This window comes from Balaenoptera ricei, chromosome 4, assembly GCF_028023285.1.
Source record: "Balaenoptera ricei isolate mBalRic1 chromosome 4, mBalRic1.hap2, whole genome shotgun sequence".
Lineage (NCBI taxonomy): Eukaryota > Metazoa > Chordata > Mammalia > Artiodactyla > Balaenopteridae > Balaenoptera > Balaenoptera ricei.
The window spans coordinates 115,158,478-115,181,207 of NC_082642.1; the positions used below are offsets into that span (position 1 = coordinate 115,158,478).

The 22,730-nt window shown below is 39.7% G+C and overlaps 1 protein-coding gene across 5 annotated transcripts in view; it reads right to left on the minus strand.

Moving 5' to 3' along the window:
- Positions 1-22,730, minus strand: part of ST3GAL6 (ST3 beta-galactoside alpha-2,3-sialyltransferase 6) — a 73,183-nt gene that overhangs the window by 44,646 nt on the left and 5,807 nt on the right. For 3 of the 5 annotated variants that reach the window (XM_059921312.1, XM_059921315.1, XM_059921310.1), the window contains exon 2: positions 10,552-10,712. The exons of the other annotated variants lie outside the window; for them this stretch is intronic. The gene's annotated coding sequence lies outside the window, so the exon portion shown is untranslated. The remainder of the gene's footprint in view (positions 1-10,551; positions 10,713-22,730) is intronic. 5 annotated transcript variants of the gene reach the window in all.

The following is a 22,730-nucleotide window of genomic DNA, read 5'->3' on the forward strand; positions in this document are numbered from 1 at the left end:
CAATAAAACTAAAAGCTGGTTCTTTGAGAAGATAAACAAAACTGATAAACCTTTAGCCAGACTCATCAAGAAAAAGAGGGAGAGGACTCAAATCAGTAAAATTAGAAATGAAAAAGAAGAAGTTACAACGGACACTGCAGAAATACAAAGCATCATAAGAGACTACTACAATCAACTCTATGCCAATAAAATGGACAACCTGAAAGAAACAGACAAATATTTCGAAAGGTATAACCTTCCAAGATTGAACCAGGAAAAAATAGAAAATATGAACAGACCAATCACAAGTAATGAAATTGAAACTATGATTTAAAATCTTCCAACAGGGACTTCTCTGGAGGCACAGCGGTTAAGAATCCGCCTGCCAATGCAGGGGACACAGGTTTGATCCCTGGTCTGAGAAGATCCCACATGCTGCAGAGCAACTAAGCCTGTGTGCCACAACTACTGAGCCTGCATTCTACAGTCCGCAAGCCACAACTACTGAAGCATGTGCGCCTAGAGCCCGTACTCCACAACTAGGGAAGCCACTGCAATGAGAAGCCCGTGCACCACAATGAAGAGTAGCCCCTGTTCGCCGCAACTAGAGAAAGCCTGCGTGCAGCAACAAAGACCCAACATGCCAAAAATAAATATTTTTTTTTAATTTATTAAAAAAAAAAATCTGCCAACAAACAAAAGTCCAGGACCGGATGCCTTCACAGGTTAATTCTATCAAACATTTAGAGAAGAGCTAACACCCATCCTTCTCAAACTCTTCCAAAAAATTGCAGAGGAAGGAATACTCCCAAACTCATTCTATGAGGCCACCATCATCCTGATACTACCAGACAGAGATACTACAAAAAAAGAAAATTACTTACCAATATTACAGATGAGTATAGATGCAAAAATCCTCAACAAAATAATAGCAAACAGAATCCAACAACACATTAAAAGGATCATACCCCATGATCAAGTGGGATTTATCCCAGGGATGCAAGGATTCTTCAATATACACAAATCAATCAATGTGATACACAATATTAACAAACTGAACAATAAAAACCATATGATCATCTCAATAGATGCAGAAAATGCTTTCTGACAAAATTCAACACCTATTTATGATAAAAACTGTCCAGAAAGTGGGCATGGAGGGAACCTACCTCAACATAATAAAGGCCATATACGACAAACCCACAGCAAACATCATTCTCAATGGTGAAAAACTGAAAGCATTTCCTCTAAGATCAGGAACGAGACAAGGATGTCCACTCTCACCACTATTATTCAACATAGTTTTGGAAGTCCTAGCCATGACAATCAGAGAAGAAAAAGAAATAAAAGGAGTACAAACTGGAAAAGAAGAAGTAAAACTGTCACTGTTTGCAGATGACATGATATACTATACATAGAGAATCCTAAAAATGCCACCAGAAAACTACTAGAGCTAATCAATGAATTTGGTAAAGTTGCAGGATACAAAATTAATGCACAGAAATCTCTTGCATTCCTATACACTAATGATGAAAAATATGAAAGAGAAATTATGGAAACACTCCCATTTACCATTGCAACAAAAAGAATAAAATACCTAGGAATAAACCTACCTAGGGAGACAAAAGACCTGTATGCAGAAAACTGTAAGACACTGATGAAAGAAGTCAAAGATGATACCAACAGATGGAGAGATATATACCATGTTCTTGGATTGGAAGAATCAATATTGTGAAAATGACTATACTACCCAAAGCAACCTACAGATTCAGTGCAATCCCTATCAAATTACCAATGGCATTTTTACGGAACTAAAACAAATCATCTTAAAATTTGTATGGAGACACAAAAGACCCCGAATAGCCAAAGCAGTCTTGAGGGGAAAAAACGGAGCTGGAGGAATCAGACTCCCTGACTTCAGACTATACTACAAAGCTACAGTAATCAAGACAATATGGTACTGGCACAAAAACAGAAACATAGATCAATGGAACAAGATAGAAAGCCCAGAGATTAACCCACACACCTATGGTCAACTAATCTGTGACAAAGGAAGCAAAGATATACAATGGAGAAAAGACAGTCTCTTCAATAAGTGGTGCTGGGAAAACTGGACAGCTACATGTAAAAGAATGAAATTAGAATACTCCCTAACACCATACACAAAAATAAACTCAAAATGGATTCGAGACCTAAATGTAAGACCGGACACTATAAAACTCTTAGAGGAAAACCTAGGAAGAACACTCTTTGACATAAATCACAGCAAGATCTTTTTTGATCCACCTCCTAGAGTAATGGAAATAAAAACAAAAATAAACAAATGGGACCTAATGAAACTTCAAAGCTTTTGCACAGCAAAGGAAACCATAAACAAGACGAAAAGACAACCCTCAGAATGGGAGAAAATATTTGCAAACGAATCAACGAACAAAGGATTAATCTCCAAAATATATAAACAGCTCTTTCAGCTCAATATTAAAGAAACAAACAACCCAATTCAAAAATGGGCAGAAGACCTAAATAGACATTTCTCCAAAGAAGACATACAGATGGCCAAGAAGCACATGAAAAGATGCTCAACATCACTAATTATTAGAGAAATGCAAATCAAAACTACAATGAGGTATCACCTCACACCAGTTAGAATGGGTATCATCAGAAAATCTACAAGCAATAAGTACTGGAGAGGGTGTGGAGAAAAGGGAACCCTCTTGCACTGTTGGTGGGAATGTAAATTGATATAGCCACTATGGAGAACAATATGGAGGTTCCTTAAAAAACTAAAAATAGAATTACCACATGATCCAGCAATCCCACTACTGGGCATTTACCCAGAGAAAACCGTAATTCAAAAAGACACATGCACCCCAGTGTTCATTGCAGCGCTATTTACAATAGCCAGGTCATGGAAGCAACCTAAATGCCCATCAACAGATGAATGTATAAAGAAGATGTGGTACATATATACAATGGAATATTACTCAGCCATAAAAAGGAACGAAATTGAGTCATTTGTTGAGATGTGGATAGATCTAGAGACTGTCATACAGAGTGAAGTAAGTCAGAAAGAGAAAAACAAATATCGTATATTAACACATGTATGTGGAACCTAGAAAAATGGTATAGATGAACCGGTTTGCAGGGCAGAAGTTGAGACACAGATGTAGAGAACAAACGTATGGACACCAAGGGGGGAAAACCCCGGTGCAGTAGGGATGGTGGTGTGATGAATTGGGCGATTGGGATTGACATGTATACACTGATGTGTATAAGATAGATAACTGCTAAGAACCTGCTGTATAAAAAATAAATAAATAAAATTTAAAATATAAATAAAAGAAAGCCAATGCTTTTCCCAGATTTCATCCTCAGCATATGTAGATAGATCTTTTCAGCTAATAAAAGCTAAGCTGTCACTGCCGAAGCAGATGACCAAATCCTGCCCCCAAAATGGGTATGCTCACTGCAAAGAATATAAAAAGAAGAGAAATGATGTTTCAGCAGAATTTTGTTTCTTAATGGTGCAGCAGGACAGACTAAAATCATGCAGCTAATAGCACACTATATTAGATGTTAAAAATAAATGAACTGAAGTTCCTGTTTTCAAGATCTCTCCCTTTAGCCTCAGCTTCGTTGAAAATACACAAAGAAGCTTTTAAGGGAACTTCTTATGATCCTACTGTTTATTCATATTTTCTCCCAGAGACCCATTTCTTTTCCCAGAGTGGAAATTTTCTCTATTTCTTATATTAATGTCCTATTGATAAGATAGACTCTAAAGAGTAATAGATATTGTTAACAGGTTAATGACGGTGGCCAATTTTTAAAATTAACTGTGGAACGTCCCTGGTGGTGCAGTGGTTGAGAGTCTGCCTGCCAGTGCAGGGGACACGGATTTGATCCCTGCTTTGGGAATATTCCACATGCCGTGGAGCAACTGGGTCCATGAGCCACAACTACTGAGCCTGTGCTCTAGAGCCCTCGAGCCACAACTACTGAGCCCACGTGCCACAACTACTGAAACCCGCGTGCCTAGAGCCTGTGCTCTGCAACAAGAGAAGCCACCACAATGAGAAGCCCGCGCACCACAGTGAAGAGTAGCCCCTGCTCACCGCAACTAGAGAAAGCCCGCAGCAATGAAGACCCAAAGCAGCCAAAAATAAATAAACTTTTAAAAAATTAATTAAATTAAAATTAACTGTATAGAGGGAAGAAAATTATAATAAAGTCCACCACTTTTAAGTGTACAATTTCATGAGTTTTGACAAATCTGTAAGGTTGTGTAACAATCACCAAAATCATACTAAACATTTCCAACAAGCCTAAAAGTTCCTGTGTTGTCCCTCTTTGCAGCCAACTCTCTTCCCCTAGTTCCTGGCCCCTGATCTGTTTATCACTATACTTCTGTTTTCTCTAAAAGTTCATATAAATGGAATCATACAGTATGTATCTTATTTCTGGTTTATTTATATAAGTATAATGCTTTTGAAAAAAATTGTTCATGTTGTTACTTCTACCAGGAATTCATGCCTTTTTCCTTTTTATTGCTGTGGACAAAAAAAAAAAAAAAGAAAAAAAAGTTGCCTACCATTTCAGCAAACAGCAATGTTGCCCACCAGCAAACCATCAGCCACTGCAGCCACCGCCCCCCCAACACCCCCCGTCCCCCAACAGTACGCCCTGAAGTGGAGAAAAACAGGATATGGGCCCTAGACAGTTAAGATGTATATCAAAGGAATAATTTCAATGAGTCCAGACTTTGCATCTTCCCACACATAGAAAAGTACTAAAATCATTAACTTGAGATGTCTGTTTTTTAGCAGTAATCTTTTGATGTTCAACTACGTCTGTAGGTTTGTTTCAGCAAAAACTCCTCTATATCCTGGCTTCTCCCTTACCTCTTTGGAACAGGTCCTCAGAGCTATCTAAGGCGCTGTCTCTCAGGTTATAGTACTCAGATAGGGCACTGAATAAAACATAATTCTCAGCTTCTAGGTTGTGCACTTTTTTAAATCAGTTGACATTGCTAAGTAGTATTCCATTGTATGGCTACACCACAATCACAATTTGTTTATCAATTAACCAGTTAATAAACATTTGGTTACTTTTCAGTTTTAGTTATTATAAATACAGCTACTGAAACCAAGCAGGACCCTGTGGGGCCTCTGGGCATGGAAGCATTTCTGTGTCCCCTGTTCCTTGTTTGTAGGGAACAGGCTCTAGCCTCCATGACCTTCCCTGAGTTCCTAAGGGTAGATTCCAACAGTTGCTAATCAGGGAAGGGAGAGGATGCAGAGTCAAGGGAGGAACAGTCAAGAAACAGTGGTGCAGCCTGCTTGGAACAGAGTCCTGGTTCTGCCTCAAGGGACACACATAACAATATCTTTAAGCTCTTCTGTAGAACTAAAACACCCACAATCATAAGAAAGGCCATATATGACAAACCCACAGCCAACATTGTCCTCAATGGTGAAAAACTAAAACACCCACAAAATGCAAGATGTTCCAGAGAGAAGATCACAGTATGATAACCTCAAAACTCATCAGAAGACCACATGAGGCTAGATTAAAGGAGTATAGGCCCTGCACACACCCTGATCCTTATCAGCAACCCCACCCTTGAACTACTGCTATAGAACTCCTCACCAAATCCTCCCAGGTGGAGCTGAGCCTTCTGTGTTCCCCTTTGCCTGGCAAAGCAATAAAGCTATTCTTTTTTATTTCACCCAAAAGTGTCTCCAAGATTCAATTTGGCACCAGAGCACAGAGGCCGAGATTTTGGCATCACTACATTGAAAATTCAAGCACAAGACTTTGGGTAGGCATGTGTTTTCATGGGTCATATAGTAAATGTATTTTTAACTTTATATGAAAATTTTATATTACATTCTGGTGCCTATTTCTGAACAACAGATTTGCTTCAATTGCTCAGTTAAAAGGAAAAATCCCCTATCTGTAACAATTCAAATTATTGACACCACTGAATAATACAAATCACTGACAGGGGTAAGAATGGATTAATCCATTACTATTGAGCATTCATTATGCATGTGTAGTCTATTTTAAGACATGGCAAACAGAGCTCACAGTCTGGCGAGGGAAGTTACACTGTTCCAAGATGACTATGCTTATCTGTAGTGGGAAGTAAAATTAAATATTTTAGGCCCCTGCTCCTCAGAGTGTGGTCCACAAACCAGCAGTATTGAAACCAAGCAGGACCCTGTGGGTCCCTCCCTGGTACAAAACCTTTCTGTGTCCCCCATTTCTTGTTTGTAGGAAATAGGCTTCATTCTGCCTCCTAGACCTTCCCTGAGTTCCAAAGGGCAGATTCAAACAGTTGCTAATTAGGGAAGGGAGGGGATGCAGAAACAAGGGAGGGCATGCAGAAACAAGGGAGGAGCAATCAAGAAACAATAGTGCAGCCTTGGGGCAGGGTCCTGGTTCCTCCTCAAGGAATATACACAACAATATATCTTTGAATTCTTCTGCAGGAACTAAGGCCCCCACCCAGGTGGAGGATGGTAACTTCAGGCTGAGCACAAGAGTTCTGGAGCACCACCCTGTTACCTCACCAACCAATCAGAAGAAATTCACACACCCTGCAGCCCTCAACCCAAATTTTGCCTATAAAAACTTCTCCCCAAAAACCATCGGGGAGTTCGGGGTTTTTGAACACAAGCCACCTGTTCTCCTCGCTTGGCCCCGCAATAAACCTTTCTCTGTTCCAAACTCCGAAACTTCGGTTTTTTGGCCTCACTGTGCGTTGGGCACACAAACTTGCATTTGGTAACAGTATTGGCATCACCTGGGAACTTGGTAGAGCTGCAGAATCTCAGCTCCACCCCTTGATCTACTGAGTCAAATGTGCATTTTAACAAGATCCCCAGGTGATCTGTGTGTTTGAGAAGCACTGCTGGAGAAGGTCAGAAGAAAGAGGAATCATAGCCCATGGAGAGGATCAGGGCTTCACAAAAAACAGTTGTTGAGAGGAACTAAAAGCTCATTCTAAGGTCCATGCTACCTCTTTTAAGAGTCTTTTGGGCTTGACCTTTTAAAATTTCCAATCAACAAAATTTTCCCTGAACAAACTAGTGAGACTCTCTTTGAAAATAAGCGGCTTTGAGAAAAATTTCCATCATCATTCTAGGGGATATTTGTGGTCTCTCTGTAAATTCCCTGGATATTTTCATTCCTATATTGTTTACAGCCTTATCCTTCCACCTTCCATCTACTACCAGTATCACCACTGCTATTTTTGAGAGAAAATATACAGATTACATCTACGTGACACACACTTCATCCTGCATCCCCTCCTGATTCACCTAAAAGGGCCAACTGAATCACCACTCACTCACAACAACATTTCCAATTATTGCTATTCATACCTGGGACCCAGGAATTACAGATCTTAGAGCTGGAAAGACTGCAAGAGTTCAGGGCATTTAGACAGAGTAAGGTCTTACGTATGTCACCACGTTACAGAAGAAGCAGACAGGATTTAGAAAAAAGTAAAAACTTGCCAAAGGTGACCTCACTCATCAGTAGCAGCGTTGGCAGTGCAGGAGAACACTTTTATGTGGATTTTCCTCCAGCATGATTCCGGGCTCATCATGGGTACACAACAATAACCCACTAGTCTTCATTTCATTCCAATCTTCTCAAATCTCTATGGTTTTCAATTCCTGAAACACCTCCCTCGGGTGGCCCTGCGTCTCACTCCTGCTGCCTGAGCTTCTAAATCTTTCTCTTCCTCCTTGGCACACCTAAATACAGGTGTTCTCAAGCTCTTATCTTAATCCTATTTCCTAAACCCATGGTCTCATTACTTCTCAGCTACTAGCAATGATCTCTAATCTATCTTCCCTTTAAATCAGCCCATGTGCTGCGCTGGCATAAACTCCTCAAAGCAAGCCCAGTTCTCATTTTGTCATCCACCCCACAGGAAAACCTTCAGTGTTATCCCATTGTCTGCCAAATACACATAAAATCACTTAGCCTGGCATTTAAGACTTCTTTCATTTGGCCCTTCCATCTTCCTTCTCATCATCTTCTTCATGTAATTTCTTCTCTGCAGGTAGCAGCGCAATTAGGTGTTAAGGTTGTCTGCTTAGCAATCAGACACCCTGGGTTTGAGTCTCAGCTTTACCTCTGTCTAGATGTATGACCCTAGGAAGTTTCTTAACCTCTTTATACCTCACCTGTAAAATGGGAATAAAGATAGTACCTAATAGAGCTATATAAGTTGTAAATATAAAGCACTTAGAAAAATATCTGGCACATGGTAAGGACTCTCCTAGTCTTGTTTTTAATTCTGGTTTTAAAACTAATAAAGTATAAGCTGCCCATACACCAAGGCTTCACTAAAAAACTAACTTCAGGGGACTTCCCTGGTGGTGCAGTGGTTAAGAATCTGCCTGCCAATGCAGGGGACAAGGGTTCGAGCCTTGGTCCGGGAAGATCCCATATGCTGCAGAGCAACTAAGCCGGCGCGCCACAACTACTGAGCCTGCACTGTGAGACACAACTACTGAGCCCACGTGCCTAGAGCCCGTGCTCTGCAACAAGAGAAGCCACCACAATGAGAAGCCCGTGCACTGCAACAAAGAGTAGCCCCTGCTCACCACGACTAGAAAAAGCCCGCGCGCAGCAACGAAGACCCAACGCGGCCAAAAATAAATAAATTTATTAAAAAAAAACAAAACTAACTTCATAACATCCTGGTAAAGATACTGAAGAATTCATGACAGTGTACAATAAGAGCCACAAAAAAAAAAAAAAGAAAGAAAATTAAGCTTCCATTACTACGCTATAATTTCTCCACATTTATTTAAACATTTCAAAGTATCTGTGATAGGAAGGCTTACCCATCTGCTTCTAAATGTAAAACAAAAGGCATTCAAGATAATAGTAATTCATTAGCAAAACTCATCTTAGACCCTATTTCTGGCTATAGAAGCCATACCTTTCTATGCTTTTCATAATAAAACTGCTCTGAGTCCTAGTAAAACCAAACAACCTAGGTTTGTAATCAGCATATCAAATTTATGTCTTGAAGCAAGAAAGAAAATCAAGAACTTTACAAATAATCTGAGTTGGCAAATAGTTTTCACCTTACACTCTGATTTGGATCCATTAAAACATTGAGAAGGATTCAAATATGGTGCTCTAGGCTCAGAAGCAAATGCCAGGGTCAGTCAGCAACATCTAACAAGGTAAGGATGAAGAGTTGAATACCTGTTAGCCCTAGACTAGAGAATGGAGGAAGAAGAAAAAACAGTGCAACAGATGGCAATACAACTAGGTTAAATTTTCTGAACGCTTATGTGACGAAACTCTTCTAAATGCTCTTGGTATATAATTCTTTTAATCCTCAAAAACATCCCTTAAGAAAGGTCATTCCTATCATACAGATGAAGACACTAAGGCACAGAGAAGTTAGAATGTACCCAAGGATACCCAACTAGTAAGTGATGGAGCTAGGATTTGAACCCAGGCACATAGCAGAACCCATGCTCTTCACCATTAGGCTATAAGGACTCAAAATATTTCCATATTCTTGATGCAAGGAGATGTATAGATTGACAGGAAAGGCAGTTCCAGAAATCTCCAAGATGATTATAGCCCAGATTTCCTTCAATTAAGATGTTTCTGGCAGTAAGAAACCTGAAGCTCCAGCCCTACCTTCAGCCACGTTCACGGTGCTCAAAAGTTCTGCAAGACCAGTGCCTCAGGACACTAGGGAAGGACTTTGAATCCACTCATAATCTTGGTATGAACAATGAAGAGCTCAAGAGATTCCCAAGGACTAAATCCCAAAACCACTGTAAATGCCCAGATGTACCAATAGTACTAAAGCATAATACTGCAAGTCAATAAGTGTCCTTCATAAAATGATTTCCAAACAAAGTAGTAACGTAACAAATTTGCTAGTAGAATAATTGTTCTCTGATGAACCTCAACAAATCAGAAAGGCTATGGATTCATGGGTAAAACATGGAGCTAATTCCTAGAAGACATTTGAGCTCCAGAGCTTTCTCAGAATGAATTTATAAACAGGTGTAAATTTGTACATGGGATTCCAGGCATAGTAAGGAGAATATACACACAAATTATAGTAAGGTACTTCAATGAAATTATTATTAATTGTAGCATTAAAGACAGAGAGGGAACTAGAGTTCATTCTAACACAGCTGGTTAACAGTACTTACTACAATAGTTGCGATGCATGTAATATTCTAGTTGTAACTTCAGTTTACTTACTCTTTCACTTCCATGTTGGTTTAGAACAGTCCCAAAAAGGCCCATTTAGACTGAGAATAAAAATAATAATTAAAACTTTCATAGCTCAATTTTGGGATATGCTATAGAGTCACTGGTTACCTAATATGTAGTTTCATAGGCCCTCTGGCCAGCTGTTAAGCTAGTAAGAGATAAATTAACAGGCAGCTGTATACAAAGAAGGAGAGGGTAAAGTCACCTGCCAGAGGGAAACACTGTATAAAAATATTTCAAGTGTTCCAACTTAACAGCTAGGAAGTCTGAGAAGACAGTCCTGTTGCCTTTGCTTACCTACTCTTTTAGGGGTCTGTTCCCAAAGGCCCTCTGTCCCCTGAGGATGTAGAATGTGGTAAGGGTGCCGGAGGCCCAGGAGGCCGCTGCTAAATTGTCGGAGCCTCTGTACTAGAAATTATCCAAGACAAAAGGTCGTGCTGCTTCTTCACTTGTAAGTGCTGAAATAAAACACAATGGTAGCATGCTTATAAGGATGGTTTGGCTCCCCGAGAAAAATCTTAAGCCATTAAAAAAAATTTTGAATGAAAATACTACTTTAGTAAACTCACTACTGGCCCCTCCCAAAATGCTCTGCAGGATGATGTAATTACCAAAAACAAAACAAAAAAAAATCCAACAGCAAAACCGGCTGCATATATTACATGACTGTAGCCCATGACTGGTTATCCACGGGATCCAGCTTAGTCTCCTTGAAAAAAATAACATATCCAGCTCAATTAATCCAGAGCAACCCGGTAATGAAAGAACCATCTGTCTTCTTTTTCAGCTTCTCTCCACACGTACACACAGCTTTATTGTTCAATGCAGAGGTGAGAGAAGGAGGAGCTGCTGGAAAACCTTCTGAAGAAGAAGGGGAGGGAGGGAGACAGGAGAATGTGGAGGAGGTCAAGAAGAACAAAAATATCCAGAAGGAAGTGAGGGGAAAGGAAGCGTGGGAAGTTAGAACAGCAACTACTTTAACAATGTGCCATGGGCCACTTTCTCCAAAAACTTTTGAAAAAAAAATCTGAAATGCTCCTGCTATAGCTTTTCTTACACAAGACTAAATAACCCTGATACAAAAACAAACAAAACAAATAAAACTGCATGCTCTGTATTTCTTGGGTTAGTAGAAAGTGTCATTTTAAAAAAATTTTTAGGAAACAAATATCAAAAAACAAAACCAACAAAAATATGGCAAATATTTTATTTCAGAACTCACTGATGAACTGATGTCCTACAACAAGAAGGCGATTATGCTTAATTATGAAAATCATAGAGTAACATGAAAAAATATTTAGATTCTACCAAGTGAAGAAAGTTTTAAAAAGCTGAGTACATTAAGATTATTTCCACGTGTTAGATGTATGTGTAGTAACACATTACTGAAAGACAGAGAAAAAAGAAATCAGTTGATGTGCTGAATTGTGGATTACAGGGGACTTTTTTTCTTAAAAGTTTAAAATTTATGGAGAAATAGAAAATGCTTATTTTCATATACCTCTATATGCATTTCACTTTTGAAGTGCTAAGCAGTTGGTGCATTTAGAAATGAGAAGAAAGGCAAAGCGGTGCTCTTTAGTGGCAATTATTATAATAGAAGTCTCCACCACGAGACAGAATTTTGAACCTAAGGAAATTACGGGTAATGATAAACTTGAGCCTCAAAATCATTCTCCCTAAATGTATAGAAAGTACAACTCCTGGGTTCCTATGATCTTCAACCTACTACTAGTTACTACCAGCTGGAGTAAAGGAGCAATCACAAATTTGAAATAGAAACGTTAGTAAAGAAACCCCAAACAATGTCACACCAGGAACAGCTAGAGAGATGGGGATTTAGTTACACCTGGAGAAGCTTAAATCAAGGAAGGAAAACAAAAATGGCTATTCTCATGTCTGTATGGCTTTCATGAAAAAGAGGCATTAGCCTGGTACTGAATGCTATGGGGAGTTAAGCCAAGGCCAGTGAATGCAATATTCAAGGACTTAGCTTTGAGCTCCGCAGGGAAGAACTTGCTTAGGTTGCCTAAAGATAATACAGGTTCCATTGCTGGATAATGAGTCACTTGTTACTAAAGATACTCTGTTTTAAAAACCACTTGGAGAAAAATTAATTAATTTAAAAAAATAAAAAATAAAAACCACTTGGGAGGGCTTTGGATAGTAGTGCTTAATAAACTTTAATGTCCATTAACATCACCTGAGCATCTTGTTAAACTGTAGATCCTGATTCGGTAGGGCAGGTGGGGCCTAAGAATCTGTATTTCTAGCAAGTTCCCAGATGGTGCCAATGCTGATGTAGCTTGGTTACAAGCATTAGAATGTTATTTAAACCAGTGTTTCCCAAAGTGCAGTCTTCTAACCATATGGCTTCAAAAGTACTCCAACCCTGATTTTGGGGCAGATGATTAATAAATAGGTGAAGTAGTTATTAGCAGAATTTTGCAGGCACACACCTTCAAATTAAAAAAAAAAAAAAAAAGGTGTATGGTGGTATCCAGTACCCCCCAGGTGATACTTTTGAACAATAACTAATTTTGTACAATTTTAAAGAATACATGTTTCATTTCAATTAAAAAAGGATTTTAAAATGATGCTTTTACTCCAAGTTTGGTAAATAACTGAAACCAAATAAGCGTGTCCTGATGAATGAATGAATGAATGAGTATATGCTCAGCATTAAAAATGCAGTTACTTATGATTTCAGTGTACAATAGTTAACAGAGAAGTAGGATAAGACAAAATATGGCTATAAAGTAATTTTTCCCAGTGATTTGTGTTACAAAATCATTTGCCTCCAAAGGTGGCGGGGGTAGACTCCTAAGCCTACATTTGTAGTCTTCTTTTTCAATGTAGGGCCTTGCATTATTTTCCTAGCCCTGAAATTTCACCTCCCCACCACCCTATCTGGGTCAAAAAATTCTTTCAATGCTTTGAAAGTTTCTTTCTTGTTCATATTTTGCTCAGCTCCCTACTTATCTCATAAATTTGGGCTTTTAATCAGTTCAAACTTCTGTGTGATGTCTTTCCTGGGGAAATATGCTAATATCTGAACACACAGACCTTCCTCAAATTTTAAAGCCTTCTTAGGTTTCTCTCCCAGAGTAAATAAACCCACAACTAAGAAGGAACCAGTTTCCTGTCTTTCCTCCTACTCTGTAAGTTCCCCTTCCAAAGCGTCTACTGTTTTACAGTTTGCTTAAAAGTTATAAGTAACATTCCATCTGACTTACAAAAGCCCTTTTTTTCAAGCTACTTATTACATCAGTTTATTCTGAAAGAACCTAGCTTATTCTGCTCCTTGAGAAGTATCATTTCCTGTTTGTTAATTCCTCTTTTTGCTACTTTTAAAAGAAAAAGGTGAGTTAGCTTGAGGGTAAACGATCAGAAGAGCATGTATCAAATCTTAAGATTAAAGTGTTGGAAATGTTCCTGCTTTCCACAGTAAATGAAAGTATGTGATGATACTTATGTTACTATCCATCAGATGACCCTCCAAAGTCAAATTACAAATATGATGCGAATCTTAATTTGGGGTATCTTATAATTATTATTACAAATAAACCAGTACATGTGATACATATTTTTTTATTAAATCACATAGTCCTAGATTTAGTTCCAAATACTAGCTACATTAATCCTCTAGGCAAAGGGAGTAAATTCATTTCCTAGTAAAATTAACTCTGAAAGTTTTTACCTCTACTATAACTTTACTGATTTAGTCAATAATTAATTTCCTAATGCCAGCCCTTGTCGTAGGCACTGAAGATACAGAAGTGAAGAAAAACAGTCTACAATCCAGGAGGGAAGCAGAAATTAGCAAGTAGTTGTTATTACTATTAAGTAATATTACTTAGAGTTATTACTATGTAAGTAAGTATTAAATTACATTTGTGGTCTGACAAGAAACTGACCCAGGTGGGGAAGGACAGGGAGCTTCTCAGAGGAATTTGAGAAAATTCACAGAGAACTCCTCTGAGAAGGAGTTAACCAGAAGAACTCAGGGTGGAAATGAAAAGCATCCCAGGCAGAGGAAACAGCATTTGCGAAGACTCTGAAGTGAAAATGAAAACAGTTCACCGGAAGAATTGAGGTTGCCGATAATAGGAGTAAGCATGAAAATGATAAGAGCTAATCTTTGTTGCATGCCTACTACATGCATGAACTCATAGAACCCTCACAACAGTGCTGAGATGGGCCTGTTATTCTAATTCTGTAAATGAGGAAACTGAGAGGCTTAGAGAAGTTAACTTGTCCAAGGTCTCAAAGTTAGGTATCAAGCCAGGGATTGGGCTAGGCAGTTGGCTGCCAGGCTCTTTGTTCTGAATCTGTAAGCTATTCTAGCTTTCCAGGAGCCAGATCAACTTGGAGCTTTCCTCATCTTCAAGATTCATTCTGTCAATTTTCATTTTTCACAGAATAATATTGTGAAATATAGATGTATTGGAATAGCTTCAGTCTCATTCCCAGAGTCTTGATAAATGTATGGCTCCTAGGTTGGAATCTATTTCATTAGGAAATATTACATGGAATTTTTTCATTACAAAAATGTTAACAGGGACTTCCCTGGTGGCGCAGCGGTTAAGAGCCCGTACTCCCAATGCAGGGGGCCCAGGTTCAATCCCTGGTCAGGGAACTAGATCCCACATGCATGCCTCAACTAAGAGTTTGCATGCCACAACTAAGGAGCCCATGTGCCACAACTAAGGAGCAGGTGAGCCACAACTAAGATGCAGCGCAACCAAATAAATCAATCAATAAATTTTTTTTTAAAAAAAAACCCGTTAACAGAAGTCCAAATGTTAATATAACAAATGCCCATGAACCCATTAACCAAAATAACCATATCTTCTCAGGGATTTTTTTTTAATGGAGATTTATGTTCCCCTCCTTACCATGTTCCTCTTCTCTGAGAGGCAACCACTATTACAAATTTATCTACTTTTTATTCACACACGTGTACACACCCACATGCATTCATAAACATTATGTGGTATATAATATTGTTTAAAGTAATGTTTAACATTGACATAACAAATACATACTATTCTGAAATTTGCATTTTTCACTCTACACTTTTGGTTTTGAGGTCCATCCATATTGATGCATAAAGGTTTTGTTCATTCTTTTTAAGTTCTGTAGCGTATCCTATCAACCAAATATATCACAAAGCTTTCCATTCCCTACCAGCAGACATTTAGGTTGTTTTCAGAGAACTGCTAATTTAAATGTCATTTTGGAGCAAAATCTTTTTTTTTCCAATCTAGAAAAAACAGTTTACTAAGACAGTGAATCTTACAAATTGCTAGAAATACTTTAAAACTGAAATTTCACTTTTGCATAGTCTTTTTTCTAAAACATAAAGTTTGATCATTCAAGTTGTTTAAAAATACGTAGATGTTTAAAATACCACGACCCTCTGAAAACGGAAAGTTAATAGTATTTTAAATAAGAAAGTACATTTCTAGGTAAGGTGAATCTATAATCATCCTGCTGAAAACAAAACACACTGAAGAAAAAGTGGATGCTGAAAATAGGCTTCTTACAATTACTTTCTTTTTCTGATAACCACACTGACAGAAAAGTTAGAGCATTTGAGCGAGTAGATAAACAAACCAAAGGTTTCTCTGGAATGCTTTGTTCAGTGTTTTGGCCAGAAAATAATCCAAGGTACAACCCCACAGAAAGATAACCAAATTTCTCTTTAGAACTGAGGGACTGGGAAGTGCCTACTATAAGCCAGAGTCAATGTTGAATAAAGTGGACAATTAAGCAAAACAATGAAATGCCAGGTCTTTCACCCTGAAGTCTTTAGACCCATAAACAGTGTGACTATACACAATGATCTATTTACCTTAGTGAAAATTCTTAGCTCAAGGACATTGTAACAAGGTTTATCATCCAGCATAAACTGAAGTCAAGTCTACAAATAAGTGAAGACTTGTCTATGGGTTTCCTATCCCTTTAGCATCATTTTCTATAAAGAAGAACCTGAGAAAACCTCAAAAGGCAGATGTTTTAAAATATGGATAAATGTTTACTAATGGCTGCATTCTTTACACTATAAAACAACCTAGTCTCGGGAATTCCCTGGCAGTCCGGTGGTTAGGACTTGGCGCTTTCCCTGCCAAGACCGGGGTTCAATCCCTGGTTGGGGAACTAAGATCCTGCAAGGCACAGCTCGGCCAAAAACAAAACAAAGCAAAACAAAACCTAGTCTAGAAGGAGCAAAGGAAATTTGAGTAAGAGCATTGTCTTTGAAGGGAGGGGGAAGAAACATCTCTTCTCCTAGCAGATTTCCAAAGAAGTGTACACCACCCCCAAGAAGGTGAATAAAAAAAAAAGAAATCTGGGTTTCCATTGAAAGAAGTAACTCCAGCGCACTGGGGATCACAATGGAGTCAGACTGTTGGACTCCATGGTCACAATTAGCCAAATGTTTCAGCACATTCCACAGGAGAGAGTCAAGGAGATATCACTTCTTCTACATCCCTGGTCTCCAGCCCAAGAAAACCCCCAGGGCTTAGGAAAACCTACCCAGGCTTCAGGAGGCAGCTCTGAACTCCACTGAAAATCATCCTAGCAGTAGTTCAGTGAAATAACGGGCCAAGCAAATGGAGCAGCTCCATCATCCACTTGCCCGTCTGTCCATCCATCCATCCAACACAGATACGTATTACCCATCCGTCACATGGCACAAGATCTCAAGGAACAAGGACTGTCTGAGCTGACAACACAGATGCTCTCAAGGCAAGTCCATAAAAACATAGACGATTAAACATACCGAACATAACATTTTGCCTCATTCTAACCTCTTAACTGTCGTTTCAAAGTGTACTCTCTTATTATTTTTCAATTAAATAATATGTATATTATAGAGAATACACAGAGAGAAGCCTAAAACATGCAACTTTTTTGCATTCTCCCTCAAAGGGCAAAATATATTGTATGAAGAGCCGAAATTAGAGGTTGAGAGATTCTTAGCAAGAGAATAAGGAATCACATTGGCAATAGGCCAGGAACCAAAAGTTGAAATGCTTCAACTTTTGAAACTTCCCCATGTTTGTGATATTTTAAAATGTCTAGAGACTTCCCCAGTAGTTACTAGCAGTAAGCAATGGCTTCTGAACAGAAAGCAGGGGCAGTTAAAAGGCACATGCACTCTGTAACCACCCTAGGCTATAGACATATAAGGTGAAGGGAGAGTCTGTGCTAAGAGCATTTAAGACAAAAGCCACCAGAATCCCTAGGTGTTGAAGCAACAGTACAAAAGAACAAAGGAAGTGGCCAGAGTCTATGAAGTCACCCTGGGGACTTAACAACAGTCTGATCCTTATCATTCCCCTCACACCAGAAACTCAGCCCAGAATAAGAAATCGATAAGTTACTGTCAGGCAGTCTAAAACCAATCCTTTGCCGAAGAAAAAAATACTCCATCATCTAATATGCTCTGCCTAGTTCGTTATTACTAACTAAAGACTAATTGTTGGGCTGCTTTTTGATCTGAGGGCTTTTTTATTTTCTGAAATGAGAACCGGCCTTTGATATGCGTAAGTACAACAAAATGAAACCTTTATTTACAGCATGCCATACTATTGGAAATAGGGATTTCATTTAAAGAATAAAGTTCTTTTTGTTTCCTATCAAAGATGATTTTGGATCAGAGGAACTGGGGACAACTAGGCGGAGGAGGTGGTTCAGTCTGGGTCTGGGAGGATGGATTAAGGACACCTCAGCAGAGACCCAGATAGGCAATGGTGGGAAAGCAGAGAGGGCTGATTTACAAAGCGTGGTCTGGGGTGTGTCAGGAAACCAAACTGATTCAGTCTGAAACTACTAGGGAAGAGCAGAGTGAAGAAATAAAGAAAAAGCCATACAATAGTAATGAAACCTTGTCTTCCACAACAGACATGGAACAACCAGGGGCAAGACAGGGCACTCTGTGAGCTAAGTCCAGGCAGGAGCAGCTTCGAAAGGGTGTAGCCAGGGCAATTACAGAACCAAGGATCAGGTGCACTCTGGGGGACAGAGAGAAGAGGGGTCAGAGCACCAGGCCCCCCGCAGACCCTCTGCATTCATTTTCTAGGGATGCAACAACAAAGTACCACAAACAGGGTGGCTTACAATAACAGAAGTGTATTATCTCACAGTTCTGGAGGCTAGAAGTCCAGAATCCAAGTGTTGGCAGGGCCATGCTCCATCCGAAACCTGTAGGGGAGAAACCTTCCTTGCCTCTTTCTAGTTTCTGGTGGTTTGCTAGCATTCCTTGGCATTCCCTGGCTTATAGATCATCACTCCGATCCACTGCCTTCACATAGTGTTCTCTCTGTGCCTCTGTCTTCACACAGGTGCTTCTTATAAGGACACCAATCACACTGGACTAGGGGTCCATCCTACTCCAGCATGACCTCATCTTAACTAATTACATCTGCAATGACCCTATTTTCGAATGAGTTCACATTCTGAGGTACTGGGAGTTAGAACTTCAACGTGTCTTTTTAGGGAGACACAGTTTTCAACCTATAACACCCTTCCTGATGCCTAGTCCTTACTCTCAGCCAGAGGGACCCTGATGCTCTAGAGCCATTCAGAATACCTGGGTGTCAATTCAAATGAAAAGGAAAGAGAAAAAAAAAAAATCACCCTATGGTGGTGAAAGTCAGAATGGTGGTTACATTCAAGGAGGGGAGCCGTGACTGTGTGGGAGCACATGGTACACTGCTGGAGGGCAGGTAATGTTCCAGCTCTTCATCCAGAGGCATGTTGCCTGCCTGGGTGTGTTCACTGCGAGGAAACGTATTGAACTATACTTTTACATGGTTTGTGTCTTCCTCTGTGTGTCCAATATATTTCCATAAGAACTTTACTTTAAAAAAAAAAAGAGGGACTTCCCTGGTGGAACAGTGGTTAAGAATCCGCCTGCCAATGCAGGGGACACAGGTTTGATCCCCGGTCCGGGAAGATCCCACATGCCACAGAGCAACAAAGCCCGTGCGCCACAACTACTGAGCCTGCGCTCTAGAGCCCGAGAGCCACAACTACTGAGCCCATGTGCCACAACTACTGAAGCCATGCGCCTAGAGCCCGTGCTCACAAGAGAAGCCGCCGCAATGAGAAGCCCACTCACCGCAACAAAGAGTAGCCCCCGCTCGCCGCAATTAGAGAAAGCCCACCCGCAGCAACGAAGACCCAACACAGCCAAAAATAAATAAATAAAATAAATTTTTTAAAAAAGAGAGAGAGAAATTGGAGCTGTCCAAGAAATAGAGGTATCGGCGGCCTAGGCAGAACCTCAGAAAAAGGCATTACCTGAGAGAAGCCCCAACCCAAGAGTTAGCTGCTCAGCTGTGCTGGTTCAGACATTTGAGTGGTCAGTTTACCTGAGATGTTCAACTCCCAGGAGCTAGTGTCTAAATGGAAATGCCAAAGTAATTCACTTATAATGAGAAAAATATAAGAGCCAAGGAGTACATATATTTAAACTGGAAGATTGACAACTTCTAGAGGCAAATCCCTGGGTGATAAGAAAAGTTGTTTGATAACCACAGGCCTATAATAAGGATACATTCTTCCCTCAGTAGTGCTAGAAATGCAGTAAGACACTTTTTGATCTGCCCTCTGTTTTCCTAGCCTCCTTGCGGACCTCTCCCACACATTCCATTTTCAGGCTAATTACACCTCAAGTAAATTCCAGTGTTTTTTTTTCTTTCCCATCTAATTTTCCTCTGGGAATTTTACACTCTTACGTTTAGGGAGTTTTCGGTCCTATTGCTTAATTCCTAAGCAAGAGAAATCAACACCAAAAGACAGAGTTAAAATACACTGGACACCACTCAGACTTGGTGGAAAACATATTTCTGTAATAAAAACACATAAGATTTTCTAGAATTAAATATAATTCAGACATTTAACATCAGACATTGCATAAGCTCTAAATAACATATTGATATATCAAAAACTAACTGATGGGGCTTCCCTGGTGGCGCAGTGGTTAAGAATCTGCCTGCTAATGCAGGGGACACGGGTTCGAGCCCTGGTCTGGGAAGATCCCACATGCTATGGAGCAACTAAGCCCGTGCGCCACAACTACTGAGCCTGCGCTCTAGAGCCCGTGAGCCACAACTACTGAAGCCCGCACACTTAGAGCCCGTGCTCCGCAACAAGAGAAGCCACCACAATGAGAAGACTGCGCACTGCTATGAAGACCCAACACAGCCAAAAATAAATAAAATAAAATAAATTAATTTTTAAAAAAACCAAACTGCATGTTGCCTTAAAAATGGGAGCGGGGAGGAGGAGAGGGGTAAAAAAAAGGAGTGGAGGGGGGGAAAGGAAGCCAAGCATTAACTGCAATGCAAACAAAGAAATAAAAATATTGATCAAATTGTACATACAAATTATCAATCACATAATTATAGAAGCCGAAGCTGTGGCTTTCTTGGGTGTGAAATGTATTAGGGAGGCACTGAAAGTTTCAAGGCTACGAATTTGTAATGGTCCTCTGGTCGGTTCTTGGACGGCTCTGTCCTATTGAAGTCCCTCTCTACTCTCAACTTTCATATAGAAACCCAGGCTTCAGAAGTCTCAAATGATACTTCACAATTTTTTTTTTTTTTTTTTTTTTTGCTGCACTGTGCGTGCCTTTCAGGATCTCAGTTCCCCAACCAGGGATTGAACCTGGGCCATGGAAGTGAAAGCCTGGAATCCTAACCACTAGGCCACCAGGGAACTCCCTCACATATCTATCTTTCCAACACTTAAGTTATTAAAAATGAGAGCTCTAATATCAATTATATATTACAGGTAACTAATGTTTTCATCATTTTCTTATGAAAACAGCAAATGGAAGAGATGTATTCCATGCCACATGTAAAATTCAAGTGCAACTTTAGAAGCAATGTGCAGAATTTGACTGTTATAACTTGTTATATATAAATTTGTTAAAATTGTCTATGTAGACCTACCCAAGTGCATATCCTTATAGGGAGATGTAAACATATAGGCCATAGGTCTCTGAGTCTGATTTAGCTGAGCCCTACATTCTCTCCTGCATCATCTCCCAAAATGCTTGATTTTGAACACTATGCTCTATGAGCACGAAACTCTGCACAGTTCTCCATCCTACTCAATACTGTTTCATGTCTCAGTGCCTTTGATCATGCTGTTCCTGCTGCCCGGATTTTTCCCTCCCATCCTTTGCCCTCCCCGCCATAAACTGGAATGGTCTAGTGGGATTCTGCTCTTCAAGGAAGACTTCCTTTTCTACCTTTACCCTGTGTTTGGATGAGGATAGAGGAGCTTCTAAGAAAGAAAGCATATGTAAAGCTGTTTCAAGAATACAGAAACTGGGGCTTCCCTGGTGGCACAGTGGTTGAGAATCCGCCTGCCAATGCAGGGGACACAGGTTCGAGCCCTGGTCCGGGAAGATCCCACATGCCGCAGAGCAACTAAGCCCGTGTGCCACAACTACTGAGCCTGCGCTCTAGAGCCCGCGAGGCACAACTACTAAAGCCTGAGGTCCACAGCTACTGAAGCCCAAGCACCTAGAGCCCGTGCTCCGCAACAAGAGAAGCCACCACAATGAGACGCCCGCGCACCACAACGAAGAGTAGCCCCTGCTCGCGGCAACTAAAGAAAGCCCAAGCCAATCAACAAAGACCCAACACAGCCAAAAATAAATAAATAAATAAATTAAAAAAAAAAAAGAAGTGATCTAAAGGAGTTGTCCTCCAATATCATTCTTTAAAAAAAAAAAAAGAATACAGAAACTATAACTATCATATTTTTTATACTATAGAAAAAGATGAAAATTAATAATTTTAATTTTTTTAATGGACATCTGAATAGAGTAGTTTTTACTTCTTAACCCTAGTTTATTCTGAAAAACTCACAGTGCTATTCAACCAACAGATTTTCATCCCCCATCTTCACCTGAAGCCCGTGTGTTGTGTGTGTGTGTGTGTGTGTGTGTGTGTACGCACACACACACTGTATCCCTCCACTGCATGCCCATGGATCTCTATGTTGTAAATAGCACTGTGCCTGGCACATGATAGGTGCCCAAATATTTGTTGCTGTTCACAGAAAAATAATTAAAGAAATACAACATGAGTAGATGAATAGAGTCCAAAGTGAAGTCAGGGTCTAAGAGGACACAGACTGGAGAAAAAATTAGAGCTAGAGAAGGCCAAACAGAAAGACTTTCTGGAGAAAGTCAAATTTTAACTATTCGAGGAAGAACAGCTATAATAATAGAGTTATAATAATAATAATAATGTAACAACATTGATTAAATGATATTTGGCAGGCACTATGCTGAACTATTTATACGTGTTTTCTTTCTAATTATCATAACTGTGATGTGGGCATTATTTCAAGTTTACAGATAAAGAAAGTGATGCTCCCAGAAGTTAGGCAATGCGTTCAGAGTCGTGCAGTTGTTGGCCATGAAGCTGGGAAACGAAGGCAGGTCA